The 13,475-nt window shown below is 34.9% G+C and overlaps 1 protein-coding gene across 1 annotated transcript in view; it reads left to right on the top strand.

Annotated features, from left to right (window-relative positions):
* Positions 1-13,475, top strand: part of CSMD2 (CUB and Sushi multiple domains 2) — a 1,000,214-nt gene that overhangs the window by 617,444 nt on the left and 369,295 nt on the right. The gene's annotated exons all lie outside the window — the stretch shown is intronic.

The raw sequence follows: 13,475 nt of genomic DNA on the forward strand, positions 1-13,475 counted from the left end.
CCTTCCTTCCTTCCTTCCTTCCTTCCTTACTTCCTTCCTTCCTTCCTTCCTTCCTTCCTTCCTTCCTTCCTTCCTTCCTTCCTTCCTTTTTTATTAAACCCTTACCTTCTGTCTTGGAGTCATTACTGTGTATTGGCTCCAAGGCAGAAGAATGGTAAGAGCTAGGCAATGGGGGTTAAGTGACTTGCCCAGGGTCACACAGCTAAGAAGTATCTGGGGCCAGATTTGAACCTAGGACTTCCCGTCTTTAGGCCCAGTTCTCATTCCACTGAGCTACCCAGCTGCCCCCAAAGCCATGTTTCTTATTGAAGGGAAACTTCTTTATCTAGGTTTATTTGCAGAACAGAAGATGCTTTGACATACCCTGAATTCAGTGAATGATCACATTTTCCCAGAGTGGGTGGTGAAATTAATCTTATACTTGGAATCAGAAGATCTGAGTTTTAGTGTTTCCTTTTACAATAATTGGTATAATCATGAGCAAGTCACTTCATCTCTTAGTTATCTATAAAAAGGGAATAATAATACTTCATATTACCTACTTCATAGAGTTGCTGGGAGGTACTTTGTAAATATTTAAGTCCTATAAAAGTTATAATTATTGTAATTGTAATTTTTATGACTCAGTTTTATCTTGTTAAGTGCCCTCATATAATTCTATCTTTATGCCTTTAAATGTCGACAAAACTTGACATATACAGTGACAATCAGAGATACTTTACACACTGAATAAAGAGCAGATTTTTTCCCCCTCATATGGAAAAAGGAGATTTTCAGATTCAAAAGCAAGACATAAAGAGTGGAGCAATAGGGACTGAGTATGGACCTCTTCTTTCAGCACCACACCAATGAATTCTCTACAGAAAGGTATTTGGGGGAGGTTCTATTTGACCCACCTGGGTCTGAAAGCATGGAAAGAACAGGGCAGATCCAGGCAGGACCCGAGAGAAGAAAAACTTTTAAGGAAAAAAAAATTAACTGACTATTTTTTAAACCTCATCTTAGCAAAAACATTTGTTAGACTTCTCAAACCCATAGTTGACATGAAATAGGGAGGGATAACTGTAATGCTGGATGACAGAACTGGGATGGAAAGTCATTGTTTGCAAGTTGGAAATCAGGTCCCAAACCAACAAGATGAATTAATTTCAGTTCATCTCTATAAATATTGTTGTGATAAATATAGATACAGAGTCCTAGATTCATATCAGGTTATGCTATAATAGACCTATGTATTTGTTAACCAATAATAGTTTGGCATAGTTCTACAGAAGCAAATGTGTCCTTAGGTTAGTAGAAGTAAAACTTTAAAAACATAGGAGGTAACCAGATTTCTGAGGTAACTAAAAATCATGTAATTTATTGAAGGAATGGCAAATGAGAATGCTAAAAAAATAGGACATGGCCACTCTCTTTAAGCCAATGGGCATTTGTCATATACATCAATCTTAAACATTTATTCAACAAATCCATTTAATATTTATCAAACACCTGTTATATAAAGTACCCTGGACTAAGTGCTAAGGGAGTATAAAAAGATAAATAAGAAATTGAAAATTCCTGCTGTCAAGGAAGGGTAAAGCTATGGAACAACAACAACTTGTGTTTATAGAACATTTTAAGGTTTATAAAGCACTTTAAGCTCATTTTATTTGGATAATAACCCTGTGAAGTAAGTTCTATTATTTTTCCCTTTTATAATTGAAGATATTGAGACACAGAGATTAAATGACTTGTTAGTAAGTTTCTGAGGCAGGATTCCAACCCAGGTCTCCCTGATCCTCAGTCTAGTATCCTGTCTGCTGTCACTTCACTGCCTCACATATACAGATAAGATAGAGATGATACAAGTTAAACTATGTGGTGTGAAACCACAGTATAGTCCTATGAGAACAAATTATTAGAAAAGCATTATAGCTAAATTAAGTTAGTGCTACTTTTCTACTATTTAAGATCTTTTGGAGGTCAATTCTCTCATTACAAAAATTTTAGTTAAAAACCCACTGTCTGAACACTGTTGCTTTGACAGCATAGTTTTCATGGTTGATCTTTAGTTTCCTCTTTTGTTTTACATCTATGTTTGGAATTGATTCTATAAAGCCAAATTCTGTACAACCCAGAAAATGCATCCAGGGCAGTCTATTGTAAACATACTAATCTCTTTCAATCCAACAGCATTTATTAAGACTTTATTGTATACAAGGTACTTTATGCTCTCTGGATTAAAAACAAAAAGAAAACAGCTTTATTCCTTAAAGAGCTTAGCTTCCACTGTGTTATAGATCATGTACATAAAAGAAGTAGCTGTGAAGTTCTTTGAAAGGGACAGGTGACAATCAGATGAGAGGATTAGGAAAGGATTGTGGAAGATGTGGTCCCTGAATTAAGCTTTGAAAGAAGACAAGGATTCAGGAAGTCAGAGATGAAGAAGTACATTCATCCTAAGCAGGGTTTCTATAGATGCAAAGTGGTCAGAAATAGACTATTACAAAACCAATTGTAGTTCTATTTGGATGGAACATAGAACTTGAAATATAAATGAAGTCAGGTCATAGAAAAGATATTTTATTATAGTCTCAGTAGAAGCCATAGAAAATTTTTAATAGAGGAGTAACTTTCAGATCTGTGCTTTAGGAAGATTATTTTGGAAATTATATAGAAGATGTATTGAAAGGGGAGAGAATGGAAATAGGGAGACCAATTTAAGAGTCTCTTACACTAGTCTAGGTGAGAAATGATGAACATCTGGACTAGGGATTTAGCCACTGAAAGAGATTTGATAGATGTTTTGAAAGCAGAATTGACAAAATTTGGCAACTGATTTGATATATAAACTCTGAAGGAAAGAAAAAAGTCAAGGATCTTCTGATTAATCAAATTGCATTACTGGGGCAACAGTACTGTTCTCAATAAAAAGGGATGATTTTGGAAGATAGATGGCTTTAGGGGGAACTATGATGAATTCTGATGTGAATACCCTGAGTTTGTAATAGTAATTAAAGTAAAAGTAAAGTTAAAAATGGTTGAGATATTCAGCAGGCAGTAAGCAACAAGGAACAAAAGTTCAAAAGACAAATTAGGAGTAGATATATAAATTTAGGAGATATTTATAAAGAGATGATACTTGAATCCATGGCAACTGATGTCCAAGGGAGGGTATACAGAGAGAAGAGAAGAGGACCTTAAATGATCAAGCTTTAATGGTTACTTATATTTAAGATGTAGGAAAATAGGTAGTGATTCAGAAAAGAAACTGAAGATTATTTGAGACAATGTCATGATTCAGAAGCTAAGGGAAAAGTGAGTTTCCAAGAAGAATGAAGAGACAGTAGGATCAAAAACTTTTGGGGGGGGGGTCAGAGAGGAGAACTAAGAACATGTCCTTGGAATTAGTAGTGAAGAGATTTTTTTTTTGGTAACAATAATTTTAGGAAAGTGGTGGTTTTGAAAGACATTATAAAGGAATGAAAAATGAATGATTATTGAGGAAATGGAGACAAGATAGATTACTCTTTTGGAACTGTCAGCAAAATAGAGGAAAGATATAAATATGATAACTTTGGAGGATGGTGAAACAAATTATTCTTAAAAGATAAGAGATGTTTCTATGTGTGACATTCCTTAAGGATGGAAATGATTTGAATGTTTGTGAGCAACAGAGATTGAGATGGTAGAAAAGGAGAGAAGATGAAAGGAGTAGATAGACAGGTTATCAGATAGAAGGAACTGGGATCAAGGACAAAAATAGAAAAGTTGCCCTTGATAAGGAGAAATCCATTTCTTCCTCAGATACTGGAAGACAAATTTAGAAAGATTTTTCGGTATGAAATATAGGGGGATGAAGGTTTGTTTTCACAAGTAAAGGTGGTAAAGTCATGTGTTGAGAAAGGTTAGTGGTAGGCTCTTGAGGAAGGAGAGGTTTGGAATAGCAGAGAACAGATGTGGAAGTCAATCAAGGAAGAACAAAGGGATTGCTATATGATATAATATGGGCCCAGATAAAATGACATGATTTTATAGTGGCAACTGCATATTATTAAGGATAGAATATGGGACTTGGAGTCAGAAAGAGCTGAGTTTGAATTGTATGTCAGATAGTTGCTTATTAGTCAGTTACTACCTGTATGACCTGTAAAGGCCACTTACCCCCTCTATCATCTCAATTTCATCATCTGCAAAATGGGGATAATAATAGCATTAACCTTAAAGGATTGTCTCAAGGATCAAATGAATTAACATATGTAAATAGTTATGTAAACCCTAAATGCTGTGCAAATGTTAGCTATAATGATGATGGCTCTAGTCAGCATGATTATGAGGCTTTTTCACAAAAATTCAATAGCATAAGAGCAGGAGTAGTAGAGTAACTCAGGGTGTTTCTACTGGTGGTAGGGAGTAAAAATGGATGGTGTAAATTGAATCATTCAACCCTAGTATCAGAATTATGACAGGTTAAAAACAAGAACATAACAGGGATGATAGATTGGGAGTGGTAGAGAAGTTTGGGTACCTGCATATTTTAAAAGGTTTAGAAGTGAAATGCAGAGGAGAGGTAGAAGGACAGGAGGTTATGAAAACTAAAATGGGGATTTCAGAATTCAAACTCATAGTGGTAGTACAGTTTTGGGTGAAAAGATCTGAAGAATGATTGATCACCTATTTAGGTAGCAGAAGTAGAATGAAGATGGAGTTCATGAGTGTTGAGGTTGATGAGCTGGGAGTGCAGAGCATTCGAGGACACATCAGCATGTATGATGGTAAGATCCTTAAGTATCATGTTACCTCTAGGAATGAAGAGAGGCTGTAAGTCAGGTACAGAGTTTCTTTAAATAGAGAGGATTACAGCAAAATAGAACTAAACACTAGTTATATAAATAGATGGAATAAACCTAATAGGAAGAAAAGTTGCAGAATGATAGCAGCAGAGGGTCAATCTAGAGTTGGAAGTGGCTCATTCCTATTTAGGAAAGTCACAGAATCATTTAGAATTGGAAAGAACCTCAGCAGGCTATTTCAATTCATATCTGGCAAAGATTTCTTTCTACAAAAACTATCACAACTGCCCATCCAGCTTATACTATACTTATACTTTTAATTGTTAAGATGCCAGGCTTATATCCTATATAATATCTAAGCACATACAGTAAAATAGATCAAGGAGTTTTCTAATTCACAAAACCATTCTGACTAAACAAAGAATTATACAAAATGAAATTCGTATTAAATTTACATATAACTCTATGCTCATAAATTTCTGGGACTTTCATATTGGCATCTATTTTTTCTAAGCAGCATCCCATTTTCATAACTATTTCATAACAAGTCTTTGGGTAAATCATATTCATACACTGAATCAAATAACAAAACTATATTTTCCTATAACATTTTTTCATTTCCTCTAAAACTGAATCTCAAAATTTCCAAGTTCAATCTGATAGTCACATTGAGCTATTACTTAACTGTTCTTATCAAGTAAATCTGAATAAGGTGATTATAGTAGTTCAATTATTTTAGGTAGGTATTCCTAGAATTAGGTATTCTTATAGATATAGGGGACGGAGTCTTTCCAATTTTAGGCAGTTCTGTTAATTATGTTGAACTGAAATTTGCCATTGTGTAACTTCCACTCATTGGTCCTATTTATACCTTCTTGGTGTTATGAGAAATATTTATCTGTTTGTTTGAAAATGACCCTACTATTTCCCAGTTTTGTTCAGCCAATTCTCATTTTGCAAGAACTCTTTTTTATAGATCCTCAGGACTACCAAATAAGGCCTAGGATTCTTGGTTTCTAGCTCTAGCTTTGCCAAAAAAAGTGCCATGTCATTATGTGACCTGTGGGCAAGCCATTTAACTTTTATTTGCCTCAGTATCCTCATCTGTTAAATAAGAATATACCTTACATGGTTATTGGGGGCTAAAATGGTTGCAAAATGCTTTGAAAATCTTAAAATGTTCTATAAATACTATAATAGTTTCTTAATATTACCACTGCTACTACTATCTACTACTGAGTCTCTCCAATTTTAACTTTCTCCCTTTTTAAAATGGAAACAACCCTGCCTCATGTGGAAGTTATTTCTTTACTAATCCAGTGGCATAAAGAATCCTATTCAAAATCTTGATTTGAACCTCTTCCTGTAGGAACCTGAGGTTTTATCTGTTCTATCTCCTCATTTTACAAGAAAACACTAAGTTCACTGAGAGGACTATTAACAGAGCTAGCACTAGAACTCAAGCCTAAGGAGTTGTAAAATTATTGGTCAGCTATCAACTCCAAATTTGAATAGGTAGGGTTAATTTGAGAGCAACATAGATACATGTGTCAGAATTATTTGGAGAACTCAGAGAAAGGAAAAAGGAAGTGATGCTGAATGTGGAAACTTCTATAGGTATGAACCAAATTTTATACCAAATACTTCTTAGTGTCTCACTTGTGAATCTGTTGATTGAGTTATTATTAGGGCTTGATGCTTATCAGATTTTTAACTTTTCTTGAAGAATTTCATATCTTACTATGAATGTCATGTATCTAGGACTCCACTTTTGCCCCTGCTAGACTAAGTAATCAATAAATTTTAAACAGGAGTGTTATATAATAACAAGAGTTCACATTTCATAAAGCAATTAACTTTTGTAAACTACCATCACAAGAACGCTAAAAGCTTGGAACTACATCTTACTATCTTCATTTTATAGAGGAAGAAAGTAAGGCTCATAAAGGGTAGGTGATTTGTCCAAGTTCGCAAAGCTGAAACGAGGTCTAATATTTCCAAGTCCAAATGCTTTTGGTATTGAACCTTGCCACATATATTCAGGATATAAAATTTGAAATTCTAAATATCCACTAGATCAATACAATTTATATGTGCTAACCTTTCCCATATAAACTAATCTTGAGGACTCTGCTTTCTTTGTGGCCTGATGATAGTTGCCACAGGGTGCTGCCACTTTGGAGTCCTGAGCTTTCACTACCACATACTTCCACCATATAACCAAAGTCTTGAAATGACATCTTTTTCTCATAAACTTTTGTAATAGTTCTTGGCTCTGCCTACCTTTTAACCTAGGTTATTGGTCCAGGTCCTCAGCCAATTACTGTGGGTGAATAATCACTTTATTTTTCTATCATTGTATTCATTTGATCACATGATGACATCATCAAATACATTTTTGAGCAAAGGTACCACTACAGCATATGCAGAACAGTCTACCACTAACAATGTCCACAGCCTGTTCTTCCCAAAGTACATAGAGAAAAAAGAAACAAACATATTTTAAAAACTCCATTTCTTCACTATGAGAGAATTTAGGTCATGCAAGGGGAAACCACAAATTTGTTCAATATACCAGTCAGTTAGATTAGTCGTGGTGTTTGACCACCTGAATGAGTGGGCCCTTTTGTGCTCTTCTCTAATGTGTCTTCATCTCCCCAGAGGGGTAGCACATTCATTTCTTTACTTTATGTAATTAGACCTGACCAGCTGAGAATTCAAGTATGATCTCAATTTTTGTGGAAGAGGGTTATCAGAGGTCAAATTCAATTGTGAATTTCAGTTTCTGACTGATACCTCTGATTTTGTGTTACCTTGAGTAAAGCACTTTTCCTCTTTGGGACTGTTTTCCTTGAGATAAAACCCATGAAAACTTAGCACAGTGTTTGATACATTATGGGCACATAATACTGCTTATTCCCTTCTCTTTCCCATCTGTGAAAGGAGGGGGCATTGCTAAGTGATTTCTAAGATCTCTTCTAGTTCTTACACTCAACAATAAAAACACAGTAAATATTTATAGAGCACTTACTATGTATCGGGCACTACTTATCTCACTCAACACCCATAACAACCCTGGGAGGTAGGTGCTATTATCATTCCCATTTCACAGTTGAGGAAATTGAGGTAAATTGTGGTTATGTGGTTTTCCCATAGTCACACAACTAGTGTCTGAAGCTGGGTAAATTTAGAATCAGAAAGGATTTTTAGATGTAATCTAATCTATCCCCTTCATTTTCACAGGTGAGAAACCTGATCCTCAGAGAGGTTAAATGAGAAACCAAAAGTCACTCTAGATGATCACATTTTGCCAAGCATACCATGTGTGAGAGTCTCATTTAGGACAGGATCCTTCACCTGGACTTCCATCAGGTCAAATAGGGTAACCCAGAGTCAGTGGAGAATTTATTGTAATATGTATAAAAGGGAAATGTCTAAGCAGCAAAAAAAAAAAAAAAAATGATCCAGAGGATCATATCAGAGTTCTGTTTTCCTGGATATCCCAAAAGCTTGGTCTTGGACTTATACTTTGGGCACACTTTATATTGTATCCTATCCAGATTTATCTATATGAAACCTTTGAATTCTGGAAGATATTCTTAATGATAGTATGCCATAGCTTCTCTTCATTTGCTTACATTTAAGGCAGAGTTAGATATCACATCACTCTAAGGATGTAAGAAAACACTTTGATTCTTTACTCGGGAATCAGCACATAAATAAGTGCACATCCCTTACCAGGGAGTCTCTGTGAAGATTACTAGCAAGCCTGACACCCACTCAGACTCCCTGCCCCTCCTGTTTGTCTCCAGCTGTTATTCATAGGACATTAGAATATTCAATGAATTCTAAATAGACACTTCTGTAAGAAAAATATCATAAGGAAGATTATAGTTTGGGATTAGAAATGGAACAACCACATGAGAAGACAAGAAAGTTGATCATAGATGATGGGGTTGAAAGAGCCTGGAGATTGGAAGACATGATGAGTGCAATAGAGATGAATTGTGATGGATTCCTGAGGTGGCCTTTAAAGCACTAAGGCTTGGCAATTGGATAGAGCTCTTTTGAAATGAAATTGTATTAAACCAGATAACAGAAAATGGCATACATGATTTCCCCCAAGTCAAAATGTAATTTATCTTCCTTAAAAAAAATAAAACCTCTGGGTCTTAAACAGAAAATAATACCAAAATATTTTTGGAGCAGCAACAAAGAACGGGTTGGAGGCAGAGGAAATACATAATGATAAAGGAGTCATCATAAACCTAGATCATGCTATTGTCTTCCCATGTCACTAAAAATCTTCTAGATGATTTCAAAGCAGAAGACAGAGCTATAGTTATTTGGGTGCTGACTTTCCTAATGACAGTAAAAATTATAGTCCCATTCAAGAACCTTTTAAGATCTGGTATAGATCTTAGAGGGTGTGATTTTTCATCCAGTTTCTCTACCAAAGATACTGACTGACCTTCTTACTAGAAAGTATAGGACAAAAATAACAATGATTTCAAATGCAAGATAGTCTATTAATACCTATATGTCCTCAATGAGTTTAATAGTCCTGAATCAACAGTTTGGCTACTAACAATTATCTTTTAAATTATTTTGAATGGAGCAGTAAATTCCTGAAGACAAGCAGAAGTGGTCTCAGTTTTTACAAAGGAGAAAAGAAGGCTTTTCAAACTACAGTAAGCTTGCTTTCAATTCCTTGAAAATTTTGAGGAGCAACTGAGTGGCTCAGTGGATTGAGAGCCAGGCCTGGAAATGGAAGGTCCTTGGTTCAAATTTGGCTTCAGACACTTCTAGTTGTGTGACCTTGGGAAAACCACTTAACCCTCATTGCCTAGCCTTTACTGCTCTTCTGCCTTAGAACCAATACACAGTATTGATTCCAAGATGGAAGTTAAAGGTTTTAAAAAAAAAGGAAAGAAAGAAAGAAAAATTTGAGAATGAATAGCTGAAGTAGTCATTTCTGAGGACTTAGCAAGGGAAATGACAAACATCATTAAGACTTATGAATTTAGAAAAGTAAATAACAGGTTATACCACACTAATCTTATTTTTTAAAAATAAGATTACTAGGCTATAGGTGAAAGGAATGCTGTTAACATAGCATGCCTGAATTTCTACATGGCATTAGAGAAAGTCTTTCATGATATACTTGTGGACAAACTGGAGAGTGATAGGAACTGAGATAACATTGCTTTGTGTATTCAGAACTGTTTGAATGACTATTATCCAATTCTCTTCATGGATCAATATCAGCATAGGTGTGGAGAAGGTATTTAGGGGAGTTTCCCTCTTTTCTGTTGTTGTCCCCCTTCTGGGAGGAACAGTCATTTAAATGATTTATAAATCATCTTATCAATGACTAAGATGAACCTGTCAGTTTGACTAACATGAATTTGGGAACATGAGCTGACACATTAGAAGATAGCATTGAGATTTTTTAAAATCTCAGTATTCTAGAAAGAAAATCAGATAGCTACAAATATTTCAATTTGGGAAACAGGGAATTATACCTGTTTTAATTGACCCTAGTGAATATAACTAAAAATGACAGTTGAAGAGAGGCAGATTTTGAAGATTTGAGCTTGATATCTGGAAAATTTTCTCAATAGTTAAATCAAAATTTGAATAGACTTCATTTTTAGATAGTGAATTTGTACTTAATAGATATTTTCGTGTGGAGACTAGAGAAATTCTTTGACAGAAGGTTAAATATTAAGTGATAGATTATTTGGTCATAGTGAACCATAGTTGGTAAAAATACCAAATAGACCTTGCCCCTATGTGGCAAAAAGTGTGGCATTTGGCAGACATTGTGGCAAAAAAAGTGAGAGAAGGTGGAAGGGTGCTGACCATGAATGTCTTTTAAGCTATCCGCAAGTTTTAATTTATTGTTAGCCCAAATCTGATTTAATTTTATGCTCAAAGGTAGCAAGAAATATTATTCCTCAAAACACTTGAGCAAAAGCAAAAATATTACTTTTAATTACTTTTCTCACAGTATTTTGACTATAAAGGGTTAATGGCAGTTCAGTATTCAGGCAAGGGAAATGTTGAACCAAACAGCCTTGCTCATTGTATCCAATATGACACCATATTTTCATTATTGATAACAAGGTAACAACTATATTTGGAATCCATCATATCAGTACTTAAAATGCTATGTAAGGAAAGAAAAATGGAATCTAAAAATTGAAATTATGGAGAGTAGAGCTGGACCTGTTTTCATATACAATATCAAAAGTATCCAGGAATCCATTTTCTAGTTACCTAAAAATACGACAATATCATTAATGGAAAATACTATGAATGATATTATCTCTTCAACAAAGTAAATAAGAATTCATTGCAAGCTACCAATCCATTTGATACTTTTCCAATACTATAAAATATGAGAATGAACTATGAACATATTGAGGATTTAATAAATGGGATAAAACCAGAAGGGATAGAGCCAGCTTTTGCAGATGATTTTCTATAGTGGACCACATCTTCAGGGACACAAATCACTGATAGGTATAAAAATTGAAAATTCCCATGGACAAGAAGCACACTGAATTAAAAGGAACTAAAAAGAGTTTGTCTGCTGTTAGTTAAGGCAGTATCCACATGAAGAAGAGTTCATGGATTCATTAAAGTATTTTTAAGTAGGTTAAAAAATTCCTTGACATCTTAATGGAGCATTTGTACTCATTATCAATAAATAGTTTCACTTCTTTAGCAGTCTCTCTAGCTGATGAAAGAGTTAGAGCCAAGAAATTATTTGGTAATTATGTCCAATGAAAAGATGTAGATTTTATTTCTTATACGTTGTATCATGGTTCTATAACCTTCAAAACAATTCATGGTGTTGTTCTAGCATTGCTTTGTTGAAAATAATATAATTCACAGTTGAACACTGTCACTAATATAAATGCAGGAGTGAATATTGATTTATGGACTTCTCATCCTCACCTCTATGAACAAAGTACACATTTGTTGCCAGATAGCATAGGCCAAATAGAAAGAGGAATATTTTAGGACCAGGTATGGGGACAGCTGCTACCAATTAACTCTCCTGCAACCATTGTAACAGCATAATTGAGGGCTGACATTGTGGTAGCAAAAAACAACAAAGTCCCAAGACTAGTTTTATAAGTTCTGCCTTTTTATGCAGTTTTACTCTGTTTTTTTAAATTCTTTAATACATGGTCTTTGCCTTCCATCCAGTTTACCAAAGTCTTGCGACTTCCCAGTCCAATTTTTTTTTGACTTTGCTAGCCAAAGATGATGATTTTTGCTCCTGATGTACTGACGTGTGTGTGTGTGTGTGCGTGCGTGTGTGTGTGTGTGTGTGTGTGTGTGTGTGTGTGTGTGTTCTGTACCCATATAAATGTAATCAAGACTATTGCAGAGGATATAGAATATTTTCTTCCTGAGACTAATGATTCATTTTATATAGTAGAATTCACTTGTACATCAATGACATGAGACATCTCACAGGTACAGAATTTAATTAGGAAAGACATTAACTGGAATGTGACTAAAGGAATCTATCAGAATGTTAAGATGCTGTGTGAGTATTAGTCAAAGGAGCTGGGAATGACCAGCTTGAAGAAGAGAAGATTTGAAGTGTATGGAGTAATACTTCTCTTCAGACATTTAAAGTATTATCTTGTGAGATATTATGCTTCTTGTACATAGCCCCAGAAGAATGACTCGAAATAATGGGGGAAACTAGAGTGAGGAAGACCTTGGTTTGTTAAAAAATAAGTAATCTAAAAGTTAGACATGTATACAGTTGTAATAGCCTCCCTTGAGAAATAGTGGGTTTCCTATCACTGAAGGTCTTCAAGTCAGGGGAAGATGGATGATTATTAGGAATAATGCAGTTTATCCTGTTCAAATATAGCTGGGACTAGATTATCTCTGAACTTCCCTCAAAAAAATCACAGAATTTTAGAATTATAATTTTCAACTCTGAGATACTGTGATGTTATGGTTAAAGGTACCCCAAATATGCACTTAAAAGCTACATGTGGCCTTTGAGTTACTGGTTGCCAGTTTCTGAAGTTGAGGGCAAAAACAAATCCTTCCAGGCATGAGAACCATGAGTCAAGATGTTATAACTTCAGTGTCTTAGCCTGTCCTCTCAGTATTGAAAAATCTGGTGATGGGCACATAATTCAGTATAGTCTGGTCAATCAGGACTTCCATAATCTAATCAATCAGTTATGATTAGTTTAGAGATACAAAGACAGAAGTGAAATAATCTCTGCCTTCAAGGTTTTACATTTTAATTTACTTAAGCAGTAACATAAGAGAATATGTCCTTTTATAGTATATAGATCAATAGTAGGACAGGTTACTTTTCTATATTTCTTGTTGAAGAATTGATAGCTGGGATAGATAAGCACTTTAGCCATGTCTAACGTCTGCAGACTGTTGATGAGACTTAAAAACCTAGATTGTTGGATCCTGGCATATAATCTGGGCAACATCTCTATGAAACCATTCTTGACTATTGCAGCCCTTATTGCTCGTACATTTCGTATCATTTGCATTTTGTACTATATTATCTAATCACATAATACCTTATTTTGTTTCTGATTCATAAGAATAAATTCTGTCTCTTTACATAGATTGTAAATGCCTCAAAGGATGAAGACTTCATCCTGAAGACTCAACAGTATGGCTGAGGATGGGATT

The sequence above is a fragment of the Gracilinanus agilis genome, chromosome 3 (assembly GCF_016433145.1).
Source record: "Gracilinanus agilis isolate LMUSP501 chromosome 3, AgileGrace, whole genome shotgun sequence".
Classification (NCBI taxonomy): domain Eukaryota; kingdom Metazoa; phylum Chordata; class Mammalia; order Didelphimorphia; family Didelphidae; genus Gracilinanus; species Gracilinanus agilis.